Source organism: Hyperolius riggenbachi, chromosome 5, assembly GCF_040937935.1.
Source record: "Hyperolius riggenbachi isolate aHypRig1 chromosome 5, aHypRig1.pri, whole genome shotgun sequence".
Taxonomy (NCBI): domain Eukaryota; kingdom Metazoa; phylum Chordata; class Amphibia; order Anura; family Hyperoliidae; genus Hyperolius; species Hyperolius riggenbachi.
This window is the reverse complement of record NC_090650.1, coordinates 393,385,938-393,407,951: the sequence shown is the minus strand read 5'-3', so window position 1 is coordinate 393,407,951 and position 22,014 is coordinate 393,385,938. Positions and strand designations below refer to the sequence as shown.

Sequence of the window (22,014 nt, the reverse complement as noted above, 5' to 3'; positions counted from 1 at the left end):
AAGCTCACAAACTTGGTCATTGAGTAGTGACTGTGTGCCAAGGTTACAAAAAGTGGGTGGAGTCAAAAACAGATTTTTCTGGGAAATTGTAAACTGCAGCCCTTCTTCACTGTTAATGGAAGGGTTCTCAAACTTTGCACAATTGGTTACTGGGTGACTGGGATTAATATTCATAAAAGTGGGTGGAGCCTAAAAAAGCTACTCAAAATCACCTGTTGATTTTCAAGGGGAATATTAAAATTGCAGCCATTCTTGCACTGTTAATGGCACAAGCCTCAAACCTGGTACAGTTAGTCATTGGGGTTCAAATTCAGAAAAGGGGACAGAGCTACAGTTTCATTTCTTGGGAAAATACAAATTATTTATGCCAAGGACCCCAAAGCTCACAAACTTGTTCATTGAGTGACTGTATGTCCAGGTTACAAAAAGTAGGCGGAGCCAAAACCAAATTTCACTGGGAAAATGTAGACTGCAGCCCTTCTTACTCTGTTAATGGCAGGGTTCACAAACTTTGCCCAGATGGTCACTGGATGACTGAGATTTATATTCAGGGAAGTGGGTGGAGCCTATAATAGCCAATCAAAATTCACCTGTTGATTTTCAAGGGGAATATTTAAATTGCTGCCATATTTACACTGGTAATAGCAGATGCCTCAAACCTGCTACAGCTGGTCATTGGGTGGCTGGGGTTCAAATGCTGGAGAGGGGCGGAGCCACAAACAGCCAATCTGATTTGTTTAATTTCTATGGGAATATACAAATTATTGATGCTAAAGACCCCAAAGCTCACAAACTTGGTCATTGAGTGTTTGTGCGTTAGGGTTAGAAGAAGTGGGCGGAACCAACACCAGTCAAATACATACCCGGGCAACGCCGGGTCATCAGTGGGTGGAGACAAATACAAATTTCACTGGGAAAATGTAAACTGCAGCCATTCTTACACTGTTAATGGGAGGGTTCTTAAACTTTGCACAGTTGCTTACTCAGGGAATGGGATTAATATTCAGAAAAATGGGTGGAGCCTACTAAAGTGTATAAAGCTTCACCTATTGCTTTTCAAGGGAATATTTAATTGCTACCATTCTTGCACTGTTACTGGCACAGGCCTCAAACCTGGTACAGTTGGTCACTGGGTGACTGGGGTTCAAATTCAGAAAAGGGGGTGGAGCCACAAACAACCCATCATATTTTTTTCATTTCAATGCAAATTATTGATGCCAAAGACCACAAAGCTCACAAACTTGGTCATTGAGTAATTGTTAGGGTTAGAAAAAGTGGGTGGAGCCGACACCAGCCAAATACATACCCAGGCAACGCCGGGCAATCAGCTAGTATAAGAATAAATGTTTCTGCTGTAATAAATCTTATTTCAGTCAGACTGGCTCTATTTGGTACATTACCGAGGAGAGGGAAACTTGTTATCTCCCTTCCCACATTCCTGCTCCTCACTGATTGGCCTGAGAGCAGCTCAGTGTGACAGGCTGAGAAGCTGTTGAAATACGATCTATGCTGTTGATTGTTTATGAAGCAATCTAGATATGACAGTGCAGTTTCTAGGAGGATAAAAAAAGAGTAAGGGAGGAAATGACATCAGGATTGCCTTCAGTCAGATGCAGTAAAGATGGAAAATGCCTGAAACAGTTTTCCTTTTATTTACTACATAAAATTCACTGAAATCAAAACGTGGACAGTACAATACATATGCTATGTAAGAAGAACAAGTATTTATCCCCTTATATATGTGGTTTTTTTTCCTGTAATAATATGGCTGTCCCTGTCTTAACAGGAAACCCTGTGATACTTCTGTGACTGGCCAGGCTTTCACCTCAGCACAGAGCAATCTGGATGACTAGTCTGTCCAACACCGTTAGTTCGCCAGCAGAGGGACTGAAGAAGCGCCGTGCGTGGAAGTCTGAAGCCCATCGGTTAATAAACAAATGAATATAAATAATAAATAAGACAAGCATTGGAATTGGCGGCCTCATACAGCATGAATGCTCCAGACTGAAAGGTGTAATTTGCAAGGAGAGGATATTACAGTAAGAGATGACATCTCCGACACAGAGACATTTTCTCCAACACAAAGACCGGCCCTATATCGGGTCCGGAGGGCGGCGGTGGCTAATTGTGCCAGTGTGATGTGCAGGGTATGCCTGGATCCTGACTGGCAGGCTGTGATTAAAATTTCCGTAAAGCAAAATACACAGTTGCTTTAGAACTGGAAAAACTAGCAGGAAATCAGTAAGCTGCAGAAAGAGAATGGTCTTCATAAATAAGCAAAGCAAATAGTTGCTCAGCTGTCCTTATGTCCTTCACAAAGTTTTAGCCCCAAAGCATGACAAATGAAGTGTTACCTTATACAATGCTATGTGGGCCTGTGATCAGAGGCTAATCCAGGGGTCAGGAACCTTTTTGGCTGAGAAAGCCATAAACGTCATGCGCAGCAGAGGGCTCACGTTACTCTTGCCATGGAGATGTGTATACAGTTGATCCTCTGGGCAGCGGAGGTGCCAGACACGTCTTCAGCTTCTCTTGGGTTTCAGCAACATCAGCAATTTCCCTGAGAGCCAGACAGGAGAAATACTGACTAACAGCTTGTACAATTAGCTAGCTGACTTGGGGATTGATTCACTTTGTAGGATGAGATCCCATGATTTGGCCCAATAGGCTGCTTTTCAAGTGACAGAAAGCCTATTGGGCCAATCAAAGTGCGGGTATCTCGTTCTACAAAGTCAGTGGACCTGACAGGGTCCAGAGTGGGACAATTGGAGCAGTCGTTCGTTTTGGGGTAGCGCGAGTAAGTTAGTAGTGCATGCTAAAGCAGTAACATGGCTACTTTGAAATTTTTACTTGCGCTGTCACACTAAGCTGCGCTGCTTGAGCGGTGTAGCTTAGTGAATCAACCCCTAACTGTCAGCCAGATGTAGCCATCAAAAGAGCCACATCTGGCTCCCGAGCCATAGGTTCCCTACCCCTGGGCTAATCTATAGAGGAAGTAGCCCCTGCAGCCATGAATAGGGGCAGAGGCGTATCAAGAGGGGTGCAGGCATGCCTTGTGCCATGGGCGCCACAGCACCATGGGCGCCATGCCTGTTCCTGTGCTGCGCCGTCGTGCCAGCCCCTGTGCCTCCCCATCATTAAGACATTCATTCTGTTATCTGGGGAACATGGCTGCCTAATTTACTGTATGTATGTAGGGCTTAGTTTTAGACCAGAGGACAGAGAGGGAATAAGAAGAGATATTTCCCCCAGGTGAGTAAAGCTTTTTTTAAAAAAATTGCCTGATAACTCCTTTAAAACTTCTGGTACGGTAAAACGCTGCCTCCCAACGAATCACCACAATAATCCACCGCTCCCGCCGTAGGTTCCTCTCTCTGCTGTCTCTATGATAGCAAAGCACTGTGCGCCAGTCAGGAGCCGCTTTTATTGGCTCCTGACCCTGTGAATCTGTAAGCCAATGGGATTGACTTACAGTTATGTCAGGGCCAGGAGCCAATGAAAATGCTCCTGATCGGCTCACAGAGCTCTGCTGTCATAGAGGCAGCAGGGCGAGTGTATTGCGAGACAAAACGGCGAGATCGGCGTGACTGCGCAGCAGGATGATTGAAATCTACATCTTGTCAGATCCGCGCTGCCACATGCAGGACATAGATTTCAACTGCGTCGGTCCCCAAATGGTTAAAGAGTAACTGTCAGACATAGCATCAAAAATCAATTATCTACTTTTATCTGTTAATCAAGTAATAATGATGCTAACCAGGCAATCCAAAAGTTGAAAATCACTCTTAATTTTATTTTCCAAAGAATATAATTTACCGGGTCACCTGGCTCTTATTCTGTACATTGCCAGACAAAGGAAGCTGCAGTGCATGCTGTGTTTTTTTTCTTCTTTACTTTCCTCCCCTTCTAATTGTTATTCCCCTCAGACATAACTAATGCAGCCTCACACACCTCTGTTCCTCTCTGATTGGCCAAAATTTCTTGTGCTGAGAAGCTGAGAAAATGACATCCCCTGCAGCAGCTTCTGAAATCCAATCCATACAAATAAACCAGCTCTGCAGAGTCTCACAATGACAATTTATGACAATGCACTTCCTACTACAGAGCTGGGTGGGAGTCCCAATCAGGCAGAGGAGAAAAAAAAAAAAAAAAGAGTAAGGGAGGAAATGATGTCAGGATTGGCTTCATGAAAGACACAGTCAAGATGGAAAATGCTAAGAAGCATTTTCTCTTTTTTTACTATAAAAAAAAAATCACTAAAATTAAAACGTGGACAGTGCAATACATATGTTATGTAAGTAGAGAAAGTACTTATCTACTTATGTATGTGTTTTTTTTCTGAGATAGTATGGCTGACAGCTCCTCTTTAAGCCTAACGTGCATTCAGTGATGACAGTAGCAAATGTTTCTGAAATGTTGACAACTATACTTTCTTGTAACTATAGGATGTATTGCTCAGTAGTAAAGGTAACTTTGCTAATGATTTGGCCTGTATTTGCACCTGTGGGGTCTTTAGCATACTCTTATTACCCTGTATACATTTCACATCATAACCCCATTCTCCTGTTGTGTATTCCTGTCATTATATCCATATGTGACGGGTGAAAAGTTCACTGTATACCTCATCTGCTGTAGCACTCCTCCTAGCTAGCCAAGCTTACTGTTCCTTCCACAAAATCCACACAAGAGCTGAAAAGTGGCAACAAGCAGCATACAAACATTTTCTTAGCAAATCTTAACCACTTAAAGCACACCTAAACTAAAAAAAAAGCAAAAAAAAAAAAAAGCTAATGGGATAATAATTGTATCTATCCTCCTATTCCTAAAACCTTTTTTTTTTTTTTTTTTTGTAGAATCACAGTTTTATCTTCTGTTTAAAACCTAAAAAAGCAGGTTTAATATTTTACTGTCTTAGCTGAATGATATAGTTTTTAGTGTCAGAGAACTACAATGTATTATCTATCAACCCTTTCCAACCCCGCGTTGGGGGATTTGTTAAATAACGAACAACGCACAGAGGTAAATAGTTTTGCCTTGAGTCAGGTATGCTTTAAATATCTGCTGTACTAGCCCACAGCTTTTGTTTATTACAGAAATCCTGAGCTTGGGAACACTTAAAATCTGAGTCCTATGGTTTCTAGCTCATCTTCTGAAATTATTTACTGTGAGAGTTACCTTGACTCGGGCCCAGGCCTTTCTACAGTCCAAGCCCTCAACCATGGCTGAAATCTTCCACAATCCAGACTTCCAGGAGGGCCTACACACCTCCAACTTTACATGGTGGATCACAAAAGACTTCACATCCTTAAAATGATACCCTCTTGGGCTCAGTTCTTGGAAATAACCTGACCCACTTGGACAGAATGATTTAGGGCTCGGGAACTTCATCATTTTTTTCTGAGTTTAGCCAAATCAGTACAAGCACCCCGTCCACACATTTTGAAAGTATATACTCACAGGACCCAATGCAAAAAGGCACACTTTCCGTCCTATACTCAATCATAAACTGCCCACTCCTAAATTTTACCCACCCATATCAACAAGCCTGGAAGCCAGACCTAAAAACCACCCTAGACTAAAACCAATGGTTCCAATGCCTAGAAACTGTGTCTAGGGTAGGATGCAGATGACAACCATGGAGGTGTCAATCAGGTTACTTCTCTGTACTTATTTGGTGCCCTATAAACTGAATAAAATGGATCAAACTAGGGATCCCCTGTGCTTCCGTGGATGCCAGGTACCGGGCTCCATGCTCCACATCTGGTGGACGTGTCCTAGGGTCTGACAACTATGGAAGAGGGTTCACACACTAATTGATGCTACCTTCTACCGTCGTATCTCAAAAGATCCTAAAATCCTTCTTTTGGGGTTAATGCCCAACATGCTGAACACAAGTCAGTTAAGACACATAAAGCGGCCAGGTGGAATACTCCTCAATCGTCACTCACAAAAGTGATCATTAATTTCACCTTATCCTGCAATAGTATTGGCGCAATGGTTAATGACCAGTGTAACCACTTAAAGCAGAACTGAAGATAGGATTACAACAAACTGTTTCACTTACCTGGAGCTTCTGCAAACCCCCAGCAGCCGTCCTGTCCCGCGCCGGTCCTCCACGATTCTCCTTTCCCCTGCCGCCAGCTACTTTCGGTTTCGCCACCGGGCCACTGTGTCTGCGCAGCTCTGGCCGCACATATCCTTTCTTCGCGTTCCAGTCCGCAATAATGCTATTGCAGACGGGAACGCATAGAAAGGATACGCTTGGCAGGGCTGTGCTGGCCTCGACTTACAAGTCGAGGAACAGAACGGAGCGGCGGTGGGAGAACAGAGGCTCGTGGAGGACCGGCGCGGGACAGAACGGCTGCTGGGGGTTTGCAGAAGCCCCAAGTAAGTGAAACAGTTTGTTGTCATCCGATCTTCAGTTCCGCCTTAAAGAGACTCCGTAACAAAAATTGCATCCTGTTTTTTATCATCCTACAAGTTCAAAATGTTATTCTAATGTGTTCTGGCTTACTGCAGCACTTTATACTATCACCATCTCTGTAATAATTCAATGTATCTTTCCCCTGTCAGACTTGTCGGCCTGTGTCTGGAAGGCTGCCAAGTTCTTCAGTGTTGTGGTTCTGCTATGAACTCCCCCTTCCAGGCCCCTCTATGCACACTGCCTGTGTGTTATTTAGGATTAGAGCAGCTTCTCTCTTCTCTCTTATCTTTTACAAGCTGGATAAATCGTCCTCTGAGCTGGCTGGGCTTTCACATACTGAAGAATTACAGACAAGGGCAAAGCTGTTTGCAGGAAGAAACAAGCATCCTGAAACTTCAGTGCATGAGAACTGCAGGGGGAAAGAAACACACAAATGATCTCTTGAGATTCAAAAGGAAGGCTGTATACAGCCTGCTTGTGTATGGATGTATTTTCTATGTGTGGACATACTGTACATCAACCTACTTCCTGTATTGGTGGCCATTTTGTTTGTTTATAAACAAACTTTTAAAAACTGTTTTTAACCACTTTTAATGTGGCGAGGAGCGGCGAAATTGTGTCAGAGGGCAATAGGAGATGTCCCCTAACGCACTGGTATGTTTACTTTTGTGCGATTTTAACAATACAGATTCTCTTTAAGTGTGAGGTGTGGGATCCTTGGATCAGGGAGACCCTCGAGGGGTGCACAAATGCAATTGGGGCTTTAATACCTACAATGTGGGTGCAGACATCAACCCCAGCCAGGTATTCGACTTTAGAAATCCTAGATTGTATGAGCCAATTATATTTGTTTACAAGGTCTACTCATCAAGCCACTGACACAAAAGATCACTGTTTGATTCTCTTCCTCCTCAACACCTATTCAGTAAGGAGACCTTGGCCAAGACTCCCTAACACTGCTACTGTCTGCTGAGCGTGCCCTAGTGGCCGAAGCTCTGGCATGAAAATAAAAGCGAGATATAAACGTTCTCTGGTGTCTTGTCCTTTTTTTTACCCCTTCAAGTCTCCTTTAAGAAATACCATCTTCATTGAGTGTGGAGTTCTCCTTTAGGAGGGTGTAAGGAGTGAGAGAAAAGGAAGCACGGATCTATCTTACGATTGCAGCTTCCTCAGCTTGATGCTCTCCGCCAGTAATAAAGCAGATGTACAACGTTAGCCAAGCTACTGTGAAATAGGCATCTGCCAATACACACATGACCTGCAAGTTATATAAAGATCTCACACACGAGCACATGGTCCAGACACATAGCAACCAGACAGGTGCACTATGGCAGATGTCACTGCCAAGTCTTTGTTCTGTACTTAACAATCAGTTACTAGGCAACAAGCAGAACAAAACAATCCTATACCTGACTACCCGCACGATTTATGGCGCTAATATGCTGCAATAACGTTTTTTCTTCTTTAAAGAGGAGCTCTAGAAATGATTAAAACTGAATGAACTCTTGGTAACTGTATTGAAGCCGCACGTTTCCGGTTTATGACGCATGTTCTCCGGTATCCCCTGAACATCACAAACCTCTACTTAAAGCAGCAGGGTCAGCCATACTATCCCAGGAAAGAAAACATATATAAGTAGATAAGTTCTTGTTCTACTTACATAACATATGTATTGTACTGTCCACATTTTAATTTTAGTGATTTTTATATAGTCAATAAAGAGAAAACTGTTCCAGGCTTTTTCCATCTTTACTGCGTCTGACTGAAGCCAATCCTGATGTTGTTTCCTCCCTCACTCTGCTCTGTCATATCTAATTTGGTTTGTAAACATGTGAGCAGAACATAGATCGTATTTCAGCAGCTTCTGCCGAGGGGTGAGATGTATTTCCTTTCTCAGCCTCATCCTGTCACACTGAACTGCCTCCAGCCAATCGGTGAGGAGCAGGAATGTGGGAGGGGAGAAAACAAGCTTTCCTCTCCCCCGGCAGTGTACAAGAAAAGAGCCAGACTGACTGAGATAAGATTTATTACAGCAGACACATGTATGATTATATTGGAGTGCTTGCAATGCAGGGTCAGGATGTAGACTACATAGTGAACACAGAGCAGCGGGTAATAGGAATTTGATTTTATGACTATCATTGCCTAAACACAAAGGGGCCCTAAAGATGCATACACACCTGAAAACTTTGTCCTACACTAGTCTAGCAATGTGTTCTGTTGCAAGGGTGGAGGGATGATGGTGCAGCTCACCACAGAGCTGTATGGAACGGGCAGTAAACTCCCCCACCCTGGAGTCAGGTGGATCACTTGCCAACAGGTTCACTGAAAACAAAATACAGTGACTCCGTACTCTAATGGACTGTGCAATCTGCAGTCACTGGCTCTGTCACTCAGGCTCTGGGGGGAAGATCCTACCCCCCCCCCCCTCCCAACCACCACCACCACCACAACACACCGCACACACCACACACACACACACACACACACACACACACACACACACACACACACACACACACACACACACACACTAGCTCACTCAGCTGAGTAGACCATCCTCATTTGCTCTGGCTGTGTGGCTGTGTATATAGGAAAGGCCTCTAGTCAGTTCACAGCTGACATCAGTTTGCGTTTAAAGGGTTGCAATTTTAGAGTAAAATAATTTAATCAAATTTACCAGAATCCACCAGCAATTCTCCACGATTCAAAATCACACCGAGGTAATTTCCACTCAGCCTCCTATCATGTTACCATCCCCTCCCTTTAGATTGTAAGCCTAACATAAAGTGGGGTGAGGCAGGTTCCTCTTGGGGCGGAAGTAGGGGGCGGCTCCCACCTGGCTGTGGAGGGCCTCCCTCACCTGGATCCCCCTCCAGGTATCTGAGCAGTAGGCGGCATTACAGGAAGTGACGAGCAGTGGTACGCATCACTTGGAACACGGGAAGGAATAGGTGAGTAATTACCTCCTCTTCCCGCTGCTGACCCATAGTTTACTGCCCAAATACCTGGAGAGGGATAGAGCGGACGGGGGGAGCAAGGTGAGGGGGTATCAGACCACTGTGCCTGATACCCCCCTTCCTGGCTGCTACCCCCTCCATGTTGCCTGTACTGGGGGAAATCCTACTACCTATGGGGGGGAGGGGGGCGGTCGGTTTAATCCTCACAAAAAGCCTAGAGCCGGCTCTGGCAGGGCCCGCCCTCCTTGTGTCTGTGCACTCTCTGCTCACAGAATAACGTGAACTAAAACTAATTATTCAGTGTATGATCTGGCATTGTGTACCTTATTACTTATTGTCTGTTGACTGTCACCCTTATGAATGTCTGTAACCTTATCTATTGTACAGCGCTGCATAATATGTTAGCGTTATGTAAATTCAATTCATAATAATTCATAATAAGGTGAATGCAAATCAGTGATATAAAAGGTGAGTGAATGGCTGTTTTACGTCTGTACTGTAGACACTTGCTTATGTGTTTGTCTGGGCTCAATTGCTAATGTATGGGGGGGGCTCAGAGTCAGCACACATGGAGAACGATTTAGCATGTGTACAAGGCTTTAAAGTGACTCTGTAACAAAAATTACAACGTTTTTTCTACCATGCTACAAGTTCCTAAACCTATTCTAATCTGTTCTGGCTCACTGCAGTACTTTGTACTATCAAGGTCTATGTAATAAATCAATGTATCTTTCCCCTGTCAGACTTGTCGGCCTGTGTCTGGAAGGCTGCCAACTCTTCCGTACTGGTCTGTTCCTCTATGCACACTCCAGTGTGTGTTTTATTTACATAAGCCAGCAGCTTCTCTACTATCTTATCAGTGATAGAAGAGAGCTGGATAAAAATCTGAAAGTATCTGGCTGACATACTGAGGAATTACAAACACAGGCACAGGCAGAGCTGTCTGCAGGAAGCCTGTAATGTTCAGTGCATGAGAGAAGGGGACAGAAGGTAAACACACAAATGATCTTTTGAGATTCAAAAGGAAAGCTGTATACAGCCTGCTTGTGTATGGATGTATTTTCTATGTGTGGACATATTGTACATCAATCTACTTCCTGTTTTGGTGGCCATTTTGTTTGTTTATAAACAAACTTTTTAAAACTGTTTTTGACTACTTAATGCGGCGGGGAGCGGCGAAATTGTGACAGAGGGTAATAGGAGATGTCCTCTAACACACTGGTATGTTTACTTTTGTGCGATTTTAACAATACAGATTCTCTTTAAATAGGCATGTAAAAAAAAGGCTTGTACAAAAAAAGGAAAACAAATAAAATAGGGAAATTTAAAGAAAATTACATAGCAATAGGGGCCTGATGCATGAAAGGCCGGTAATTTTACCCGTTCTAACGCTAGGTACAAACCATATAATTTTCTGTTAGAATTTCTGTTAGATTTACCTGCCAAATAGATTTTTTCCAACATGTTGGAAAAAATGTATCTGGCAGGTCAACTCAAAAGAAAATTGTATGTTGTGTACATAGCAGCCTTTGATGAATTGATGCCATGCTAGGTACACACCATACAATTTTCTGTTAGATTTACCTGCCAGATAGATTTTTTCCAACCAATCTGGCAGGTAAATCTAACAGAAAGTCTACCAGAAAATTCTATGGTGTGTACCGAGCATAATGGGTGCAGCTGTTCGGCTGCAAAGAGATTGTGGTTTTATCTCTGGAGAAAATGAGTATAATTCATAGCAGAAAGCTTCTGTGTGCAAGCTAAACAGAAAGCTGTACAGTTATGAAAATAGCAATGTGGTGCTTTGAGATTGAACCGAATATTGCATGATTGTGAAGATAGAAGATTCCTGTCCTAGCTGCTCTATCCCAGGGGAAATTGTGATTTTGAGTAAAAAGGCAGTACGATAACTATATACAGCAGTACACATCAACATGCATGCTTAGCTTTCATTCTGCATCAGGTCTTTACTATTTCACATACGGTTTCAATCTACTTATACCTAGAAGATAACACTGGGTGAGCCCCAGGAGGTGAAAAGATTCTATGTCGCAGTACAATACAGCAGTTAGCTCAGTGCCTCAATCCGGAGTGACCCCTTACCCCGAGGCCCTGGAAGACATCTCATTTAATTCAGTGGGAAAGTTACTCCTATCATATTTACAGTGTGACAGATGGTCCAAAAAAGTAACAGCAGAAGCAAGGAAAAGGGTCACTGCAATTGTACATTAAACATTTATATGACAGAAGGCTGACACAGAAATATACAGCACAGCCAAACCCCCACAGAAGTCATATTATGTTTGGGCGGCAGCAGGTTCCTTTCTCAGTACAGACTCCAACCTCAGGTGCAAACCTGATCCCCTCCCGGCTGGAGTGCAGCTCATACCATAACCTGAGGACCTTATCAAAGAGGTCAGGTCGTTTGGCGAATACAATCACTATGACTGAATCAGCAACTGATCTATAGAGCTGCCAGTGTTCTCCCCAGAATTTTTTTCCAGCCGGGTGGCAAGAAATAGTAGCCGGGTGGCATGAAAAGTAGCCGGGTGGGGTGAGATGAAAATGCAGGGCAACTCTGCTTACAGCATAGGAAGAGGTGAAGAGGTGAGCCGATGACAGCCGGGTGGTCACTAAATCTAGCCGGGTGGAGCACCCGGCTAAAAGAGCCTGCGGAGAACACTGAGCTCCCTTTGCCGAACGATAAAGTGTTTGATAGATTTACGGCAGTTTCAATCAAAAGGCTAAAGTAATCAGCAGCAAGGGATCTGCTGCCACGCGTACATCATAAAAAGGCGCACGGTAATGTGGGCACCTAGTAATGCCAATAGTCAAATATTGGTATTTAAAGAGGAACTCCAGTGAGAATAATGTAATGCAAAAAGTGCTTAATTTTTACAATAATTATGTATCAATGATTTAGTCAATGTTTGCCCGTTTCTTTCCTCTACCTAATTTACATGCTGACATTTATCAAATGGTGACATTTTTACTGCTGGCAAGTGATGTCACTGGAAGGAGATGATGCTGCTTTTTTTGGCAGTTGGAAACAGCTGTTATTTCCCACAATGCAACAAGGCTCCCACAGTGTGATGAGGACCTCAGAGCCGTGACATCACACTGTGGGAGGGGTTTCACCACCACAATATCAGACATGCAGACCCCCTGATGATCTACTTGAGAAAAGGAATAGATTTCTCATGGGAAAGGGGGTATCAGCTACTGATTGGGATGAAGTTCAATTCTTGGTTATGGTTTCTCTTTTTACTATTAAAGAAAACCTGTACTGAAAAAAGTTCCCCTGGGGGGTACTCACCTCAGAAAGGGGAAGCCTCTGGACCCTATCGAGGCCTCCCCTGTCCTCCTGTGTCCCACGACGGTCTCGCTGCAGCTCCCGGAACGCACAGGCGACAAATCCAACAGCCTGTGCAATATTTACCTTTCCTGGCTCCAGCGGGGGCGCTGTTGCGGCTCTCTGCACGGAGATAGGCGAAAATAGCCGATCTCTGTCGGGTCCGCTCTATTGCACAGGCGCAGGAGACTTGCGCCTGCGCATTAGAGCGGCCCGATGGAGATAGGCTATTTTCGCCTATCTCCGTGCAGAGATACTGCGCCTGCGCTGGAGCCACGGAGGTAAATATTTACATCCCTGCTGTTCGGGGAGCTTTACCGCCGCCACAGTGGGACCGAAGAGGATGGGGGAAGCCTCAATAGGATCCGGAGGCTTCCCCCACCCGCGGTGAGTACCCCCAGGGGAGGTTTTTTCGTTACAGATTTTCTTTAAAGTCTGAAATATCGGTATTAAATGGTTCCGTTTTCCACTGCTGAAACTAAGGCCAAGCCACACAAAGCCTTGATTCTCTCTGACTGGAATACAGATTGGAGATAAATTATCAATGTACTGAGCACCCCCTTCCTTCCGCAATCAGAATTCAGTAGAAATATGATTGAAATGCAACCACACTGTCTCCAGGTGGTTTGATATGGCCCTGGTTAAAGCTGCAAACTCTAATCAACCAATAGGCATTTTTTAAAGTGGACCTGAACTCTTGCATAGGACCCAAGGAAAACAGAGAGAAATGCAGCCTGTGTGTTTTTAGAGAGAAGAGCCTGTCAAAGTCCCCCTCATCTGTAAGCAATCTGTTAGTGTAATTTGATCTTTCAGCCGTGGCAGCACAGAAATTCTGCAGTCCTCGGCAGACACAGCTAATATGTAAACACAGGAGGTTAACCCTTTCTCTGCTTCCATGAAAGCAGGAAGTAGACACACTGCAGATCTATTGCATGAGTTCTGTAAGCTGTAAGAAAGAAATGTTTTCATTTAAAATTTATTATGTTGTTGCTTCTAAGTTCAGATCCGCTTTAAAAAAGAAAAAATTCAGCCAAGGTTTGCCAAGTCTCTGCTAACGCCAATAGGCAGCAGCTGGTCATTTGTGGTTTTACATAGAAACGGCCACTCATGTCAGTTCACGGAGGGTGTCTACGTGAATAGCCTGCGAGCCTCCGATCGCGGCTCGCAGGCTAATTGTAAACACGCGGGGAAGAAATCCCCGCTGTTTACATCAATACGGCGCTGCTGCGCAACAGCGCCGTAAAGGATATCGGCGATCCCCGGACTCTGATTGGCCGGGGATCGCGGCTGTGTGATAGGCTGGAGCCTATCAGAGGCGGTGTAGGACGAATCTCCGTCCTGCACCGTCCATGCAAGGAGAGGTAGGGAGGGAAGGGGAGGGAGGGAGGAATAGCGCTACGGAGGGGGGCTTTGATGAGCTCGGCCACACGGAGCAGCGGCGATCAGACCCCCCCAGCAGGTCATCCCCTAGTGTGGAAAAAAAGGGGGGGGGGGGGGAGTCTGATCGCCGTGCCATTAACACGATCTGTGCTGCGGGCTGGAGAGCCCACGCAGCACAGATCTGAGAGAAACAGCCCGGTCCTTAAGTGGTTAAATAATAATAATCTTAGAAAATCAGGCCAATAATTACTTTTAAAGAGTAGAAAAGTTGTGATTTTATTTCCATACAGTCAGCTTTGTAAGACAGGGAGCAGCGTTCAGAAGTCGGGACTGTCCTTGGAATTCAGGGTCCTCCGGGAAGCAGAGTAGTGCCAGCCATGTCACACAGGTAACAGGCATCAGGTGATAGAATATAACAAAAGTCCACTGAGGTGTGAGTTCTGTGAAAGAGGTTTGCTGTGCTCTATTAGATTGGTAATATCAGTTTCCACAGCCCCCCTGCTGTTTTCATCCAACCCAGAAATCTGAGACGCCACTCCATGTTCCCCTTGTTGGCGAGTTGCTTTATAAAAGAATGATCTATAGCCACTTGTAAATATTGGTCACTCTTGTGAAGACAGACCAACTGCAGGTGGAACGGAGAGGTGGAGCAGGACAGGGAAAGCCTCAGCATTACCCAGAATCCTCCCTCTACTGAAGTACCAATTTGGACCACTTTTTCTCCTTCTGGTTTACTTTAAACTGGACCTGAACTCTTGCACAGGACAGAAGGAAAACAGAGAGAAATGCACCCTGTGTGTTTTTAGAGAGAAGAGCCTGTCTAATTCCCCCTCCTCTGTGTCTCATCACAACTATAATTTGATCTCTCAGCAATCTCGGCTGCCTTGGCAGAGCAGCTAATTTGTAAACACAGGATGTTAACCCTATGTCTGCTTCCATGACAGCAGGAAGTGGACACACTGCAGATTTATTGCAGGATTGGTATCAGCTGTAACAAAGAAATGTTTTTCTTTACACACGGGCTGCTGACAAGCGCTGAAGTCACCGCCTGTCAGCTGCTCTCCTGCACCGGCCAGGCGCATGTAAGCACCCTGGCGCTGTACAGTCGCCCACTAACACCACCACATGCCATGCAGTGTTACAACTGCCGCAATTCTAACTGCACCCGAATTGCAATGGCGGGTAGCAGACAGAAGGCTGAACTGCTGGGCAAACCGCGCAATTCAGCCGTCTGTCTGAAAGGGGCCTAAAGGTTACTATGCTGCCGCTTATCTTGTAGAGCAGGGGTCCCCAACCACCGGGCCGCGGCCCACTGCTGGTCCGTTGGCAGTTTCCAGCCGGGCCGCGGCGGGTCTGTCCTCTCGCCCCTCCGACCCCCCCGCGGCCGCCATTCATGTTACCTTATGAGCGAGCGGCCGCTTACGAATTCCCCCAGGCGCCTCTCTCCTTCATGCAGCATCTCCGCTAACAGCGCGTCTTGCGGAGGAGGTAAGGAGGCGGGGCAGCGGTTGCCATGGTAGCGGCGTAGCATATCGCCGCTACAGGAAGCCGCTGCCCCTCCTCCCTCCCTCCTCCGCAAGACGCGCTGCTGGTATCGGAGATGAGGCATGAAGGAGAGCAGCGCCTGGGGGAATCCGGAAGCGGCCGCCCGCTCGCTCGCTCATAAGGTAACATGAGCGGGGGCACCACCGACCCATACTAGGGCACTTTACTGGGCACATACTAGCCATGCTGGGCACTATACTAGCCACGCTGGGCACTATACTAGCCACGCTGGGCACTATACTAGCCACTCTGGGCACTATACTAGCCACGCTGGGCACTATACTAGCCACGCTGGGCACTATACTAACCACGCTGGGCACTATACTAGCCACGCTGGGCACTATACTAGCTATGCTGGGCACTATACTAGCCATACTGGGGTACTGTACTAGCCATGCTGGGCACTATACTAGCCATGCTGGGCACTATACCAGCTATACTGGGCACTTTACTAGCTGTACTAGGGCACTACCTACCCATACTGGACACTACCTACCCATACTGGGACTATACTAGCTATACTGGTCACTATACTAGCCATACTGGGGCAACTAAACTACCTATACTTGGGCAACTATGCTAGCAATGCAGCTGCACCCCAGAACCCCCCCCCCCCCCCGTAACCCGCTGCACTGTTCACTAGGTCGCGCACCCCACTCATCACCCCATAACAACGCCCCCCCCTCCCTTTGTCCCCAGAGAAAAATTTGGTCAGAAAGCGGTCCCCGGGCCGGAAAAGGTTGGGGACCCCTGTTGTAGAGCAAAGAGAAAGATCTGTGTTCAGGTCCTCAATAAAGAGAATCTGTACTGTCCGATTTGTACAATAAAAAAACATACCAATCGAGTCCCTGTGATCTCCTGGATCCCTCCTTGCCGTTTCCCCCGCTCGCCGCCGCGATCCTGGCTTTTAATCACCAGTTTTAGGCAGTGTTTACAAACAGAAACATGGCCGCTAACCAGGAAGTGATGTTTGAGTGTATGTGTGTATATATATATATATATATATATATATATATATATATATATATATATATATATATATATATATATATAATCATGTAACAGTATAATACAAGTTTTTATTACATAGTGAATTGTCTGCACTCCAGTCATGGATTCTCACAGTTTCTCAGCATGGGCAGCTCCCTCCCCCCTCAGTTGAAATTGAGAGCAGAGACGCTGTTTATGACTAATAAACAAAGGCCACACACAGAACCTGCAGGGGGCATGCATAACTTCTCCCTATCACAGCAGAGGCAGTGCATTCCTGCCTGGGTCGACAAAGCTTGACAAAGCAAAGAAGATATATTACAGAGACAGTGCAACTAGAAAAGGCTGCAGTAATCCAGACCTTTTAGAACAGGTATAGGAACTTATAGGGTAGAAGAAAGAAGGCTGAACATTTTGTTACAGAGTCTCTTTAAGAGTCTCTTTAAGAGAAGAAAATATGAACTTTTCCTCCATGCAGGAACACACAGCTACGGAGACACGCGGTCACGAGGAGTGGTGTAGAAAGCGTGGCTTGAGGCGCCAGATCCAGCTCTGAGCACTCTGCTGCTATAAGTGAATATTCACACTTTCCATCCTGACGGTTGTAATGTGCTCAGCCCTGCAGTCAATCGCTCATCCATTCATGCAATCGCCACCCACTGCCTCTCGGTTTAATAAGGGAACAATGAGTACTTTCGTTTAGGATACACCGTCGTCACTGGCTGAGTGACTCACACCTGACAATGCCATCACAACTGATAAGCAAATACATGAGCGTATGGCAAAACAGCCTGACGATGCAGCGGGAGGATAGGCTGCATACGCAGAAACCTCACCACTCCGTTTTTTTAATCTGTTCTCTAATCTAGTCTCATTAAAGTGTACCTGTCACTTGAGGCCCAGACTGATTATCACAAAAGGGTGAAGATATGCCCAGGATGAAATAAAATTGAGTTAAACACAAAAATAAAATAGAAAAAGGTAGAGGGGGCTTACCTCTGGAATGACAATTTGTAAATAAAACAAAGTAGGTTTTATTAACACAGGCAACATGTTTCATGAATGCAAGAACACTTCATCAGGCCAAGTCAAGTGCCACCTGCTATGCAGCCTAAGGCTGTATTCACAGTGGGACGTTGCGTTTTAGTCGCAATGTGTCTGTGTTGAGAGGTAACGCACTGCAAGCAGCGAGTTACAACAACGCAACATTTTTTAACGCGACTTTAACGTCGCAATGTGAACCGCCCATAAGATTAGCATTGCAGTGCGGTAAGCTGCGTTATAAGACTTTATACCGTGCGACCATAACGTCCCACTGTGAATGCGACCTAAAGCTTAGAGCGCCTCTCAGTGGTGGTGGCACTTTACTTGGCCTGAGGAAGTATTGAGCTATTGGGCTCCAGGCTAAACTATCTAAATACATACAGGGTGCATTGCTCTTTGTTTTCCTTCTGTCCTGTGCAAGAGTTCAGGTCCACTTTAATTAATTTAGTTGCTAGGCAGAATTGGCCTGTTGCAGCCTATGGAGAGCCACACTTCTGCTGGCCTATAGGCTGTGGAAGGGACCGAGCAGGGGGACCAGCAGTGGCGGCGAGAGGCGAGCAGCGACGCAATACCGACGCACGGACCGGAAAAAAAACTGATCCGCTAGACACGGATCCGATCTGGAACGGGAGAAGTGTGGACTGACCCTGTTTGCTCATGGAATCTGATTAGCTTTATGCAAAGTTTCACACACAATGACTTCCAACCATGGATAATGGGATTTAATATTTTGGGTGGCAGCTTGGAGCTGAGTGCTGAACACACACATTGCTAGGCTGCAGCTTAGTGACTCGTTCTGTTGCTATGGAGGTGAGAGCAGAGATAACGGCTGGTGAAGCAGCTCCCAGCAGGCGGGGCAAAGAGGGGAACAATGTACTAGTCTGAGATAACCTTGTAGTCTGGATCCTCCGGTAACTCATCGGGTGGCTGTACACACACACTAGATATGTGGCTGAGGTGGCCCAGAACCGCTGCCTGTGCCGAGTTTACTCTGTGTGTAGAAGGCCTTATTCCGGTACCAGCAAACCCAAAATCTATGAGATAAAATAAATTCAAAGCCCATTTCTACCTTTTAGTAAAAACCTGCAATAGGTTGTCACTGTGAATGATAAGACGCAGCCAATCAGTTTGCACATTTTACCAGTTTAGAGCACGCACGTTAATAAAACATGACTTCTGATTGGCAGTAACTCATAGCTCTGGCTTTGCTTCCATTTTGTACGAAAGGAGATCATATCTCCCTCAAGCAGGTAAACGCTGGAACATAGCCGCCCGGTCAGATAACACATTAACATTAACAAGAGTACATCTACCAAACTGGACACGGTGATCAAAGTACAACGTACACCAACCCTCTGAATCCCATGTAAATGCAGGACAAAAATTACAGGAGTATTCCTTACAGCCAAGCTGACACCTCTTTCAGCCAAACAAAAAGGTCTACGCCGCTACTCAGAAAAAAAACCGGAAAACAGTATTGTGATGACGCCCTTCTAAATCAAAGAATTCAGGCATTCCAATCACTTTCCAAGACCCACAGGTGTATGAAGTTATCATACCACTTCTACAAACATTTGTGAAAGAGAATGTCGCTCTCAGGAGCTCAGTGAAGTCCAGCGAGGTACTGTGATAGGATGCCACTCAAGAAATAAGCCCATTGAAGTACTCCTGAACCAGGGTAAAATTTATTTACAAAAATCTATTAAAGTGGACCTGAACTCTTGCACAGGACAGAAGCAAAACATAGAGAAATGCACCCTGTATGAATTTAGAGAGTTTAGCCTGTCTAATTACCCCTTTGACTTATCAACAGTGGAGATTTGATCTCTCAGCTGTGTCAGCTGGCTGCCTTGGTAGAGCAGCTAATTTGTAAACACGGGATGTTAACCCTATGTGTGTTTCCATGAAAGCAGGAAAAAGACACTGCAGATATTTTGCAGGATTTGTATCAGCTGTAACAAAGAAATGTTTTTCTATGCTTTTACAGTGGGACGTTACAGGCGCACGTTAGAGCAGCCTGTAACACAGCCCAACTCACAGTAATGAAAAATCAATGGGCTGTTCACAGTACCCACGTTGCGTTACAGTGTAACGTTGCAAGTTCAATGAAAGTGCAGCATGCTGTGCATTATACGCGGTTTTAGCAGCGTTAGAGTGTTTGCACATGCTCAGTAATGTTTGTTTTTTTCAGTGCAGGAGAGGAGGAGGGGAGAGTCCGCTATTGTGCCTAGCCACATGGCTAATTAATATTCGCTGCACTGTGCTGACGTAACGTGTTTTCTTCCTGGAGCGTCCGCTTTGTGCGACGATTGGCTGGCGGGACCAAGTGATGCGGAGTACTCCGATCACGTGGTCTCCACAGTCTTTTGACGCATGCGCCATTTTCGTTCTATCAGTATCGAACGAAACTAGTGCACCAAGTGACGCATAACGCGTCTCTATGTAGCGTCCAACTTTAGCACCACTATGCGTTGCGTTAGGGGAACGTTATGCGATCTTAACATCCCCTGCAACGCAACGTCCCTGTGTGAAAGAGCCCTAAAGGTTATTAAGCATTGTATAAGCAGATTTCCCTAAACCTGTCCTCAAGGCCTACCAAAACTACCTGTGGGCCCCTCTCCATCAAACTTTATACTTGGCACAACCCAGTCAGTCAAGTACCACTCTCCTGGCATCTGACAAATCCAGACCTGTTCATCGGATCCCCATATAGAAAGGCATGGTTTCTCACTCCAGGGAACACGTCTCCACTGCTGTAGAGTCCAGCTGTGACATGCTTTAAACTAGTGCAGTGAAAGGCAAACTTGGCTGTCCAGCTGTTAAGAAACAAGTCCCACAATGCATTACCAGGAGTCTGACAGCCACAGTCATGATTCACATGTGGAACTTGTAGTTTCTTAACAGCTGGAGAGACAGGTTTGCCTATCACTGAACTAGCGTTACCCTGACCCTGTCTTCAAGGCCCCTGGTTTCTGTCCATCCCTTCAAATCTTCCACAGCCGCTCCGTAGTGCGACTACAGTGCTGCTCGTCTTCAGGAGCACAAAAACCAGAGCCTTACCCCTCTTTAGGTAAGTATCTGTTTTTTATTTTAAAAACGCTTCAGGTACACTTTAAAAGGTGTGAAAATACCACCTGGGGGAAAACGTACGATCAAAAGTGAATTAAATAAGGGCCTCTAGTTACATAGTATCTAGGTTAAAAAAAAGACGACACCCAACCATCAAGTTTAGCCTTGACTAGAGTGACCAGACGTCCCGGATTGCCCAGGACGCGTCCCGGATTCGGGGTCCGCTGTCCTAGGCAGCATGAGGTCTCGGGAAACATCCTGCTTTCAGCAGCGGGACGTCCCAGCCTCGGGACTCTGGTCACTGTATCCTCATGAACTGGCAGTGGCGTCTATAGACGCCGTGCCAGTTCATTGCCCGCAGCCCCGCTCCAGCCTCCTTATTGTGTTCCGACACCGGCAGGCGAGCAGGGCTACGGCAAGATGGCTGCCGAAGGCCTGTACTGGAGACTATTTGTGTCTCCAGTACAGGGCTTCGGGCGCCATCTTGCTGTAGCCCTGTCAGCGCAGGAGAAGAGCAGGAGGCAGGTGGTCCCGGGAGCAGCGCGCCAGAGGCCGGAGACTTCTGCCAGGTGAGTAATGCTTTCTTTTCCAGGTGAAATGTTTGCCCGCATTGCGTTTCTTTTTTGGTGAAATGTTTGCCCGCATTGCGTTTCTTTTCTTGTAAAATGTGTGCCCGCATTGCGTGTCTTTTCTGGGGAAATGTTTGCCCGCATTGCGTTTCTTTTCTGGGGAAATGTTTGCCCGCATTGCGTTTCTTTTCTGGTGAAATGTTTGCCCGCATTGTGTTTCTTTTCTGGTGAAAGGTTTGCCCACATTGCGTTTATTTTGTACTGACATGTTGCCCGCATTGTGTTTATTTTGTACTGACATGTTTGCCCGCATTGTGTTTATTTTGTACTGACATGTTTGCCCGCATTGCGTTTATTTTGTACTGACATGTTGCCCGCATTGCGTTTATTTTATACTGACATTTTGCCCGCATTGCGTTTATTTTGTGCTGACATGTTGCCCATTGCGTTTATTTTCTGGTGTCCGGGGTAACTGTTACTGCATTTATTATTTAATGGTCATAGTTGGCTATGTTTGCTGCTTTGTGGTTACGGTATACTATTAGCATCACACAGTTTCTGCACACCCATGATGCAAAGTCTTGTTTGTCCACATCATGGCGTAAACACTGCTTTCTTATGCCTCGCTGTTACATCATTACGTTAGCTCCGCCCATACAATGCCATGGCCACGCCCATTTT

General features: G+C 45.6%; 1 protein-coding gene and 1 long non-coding RNA gene across 46 annotated transcripts in view; one reads left to right on the top strand and one right to left on the bottom strand.

Moving 5' to 3' along the window:
- LOC137519099 (uncharacterized) overlaps positions 1 to 2,118 on the top strand; it is a 52,009-nt gene extending 49,891 nt beyond the window's left edge. The window contains exon 3 of the long non-coding RNA XR_011020965.1: positions 1,787 to 2,118. This is a non-coding gene — a long non-coding RNA (uncharacterized lncRNA). The remainder of the gene's footprint in view (positions 1 to 1,786) is intronic.
- RIMS2 (regulating synaptic membrane exocytosis 2) overlaps positions 1 to 22,014 on the bottom strand; it is an 816,797-nt gene that overhangs the window by 753,766 nt on the left and 41,017 nt on the right. The gene's annotated exons all lie outside the window — the stretch shown is intronic.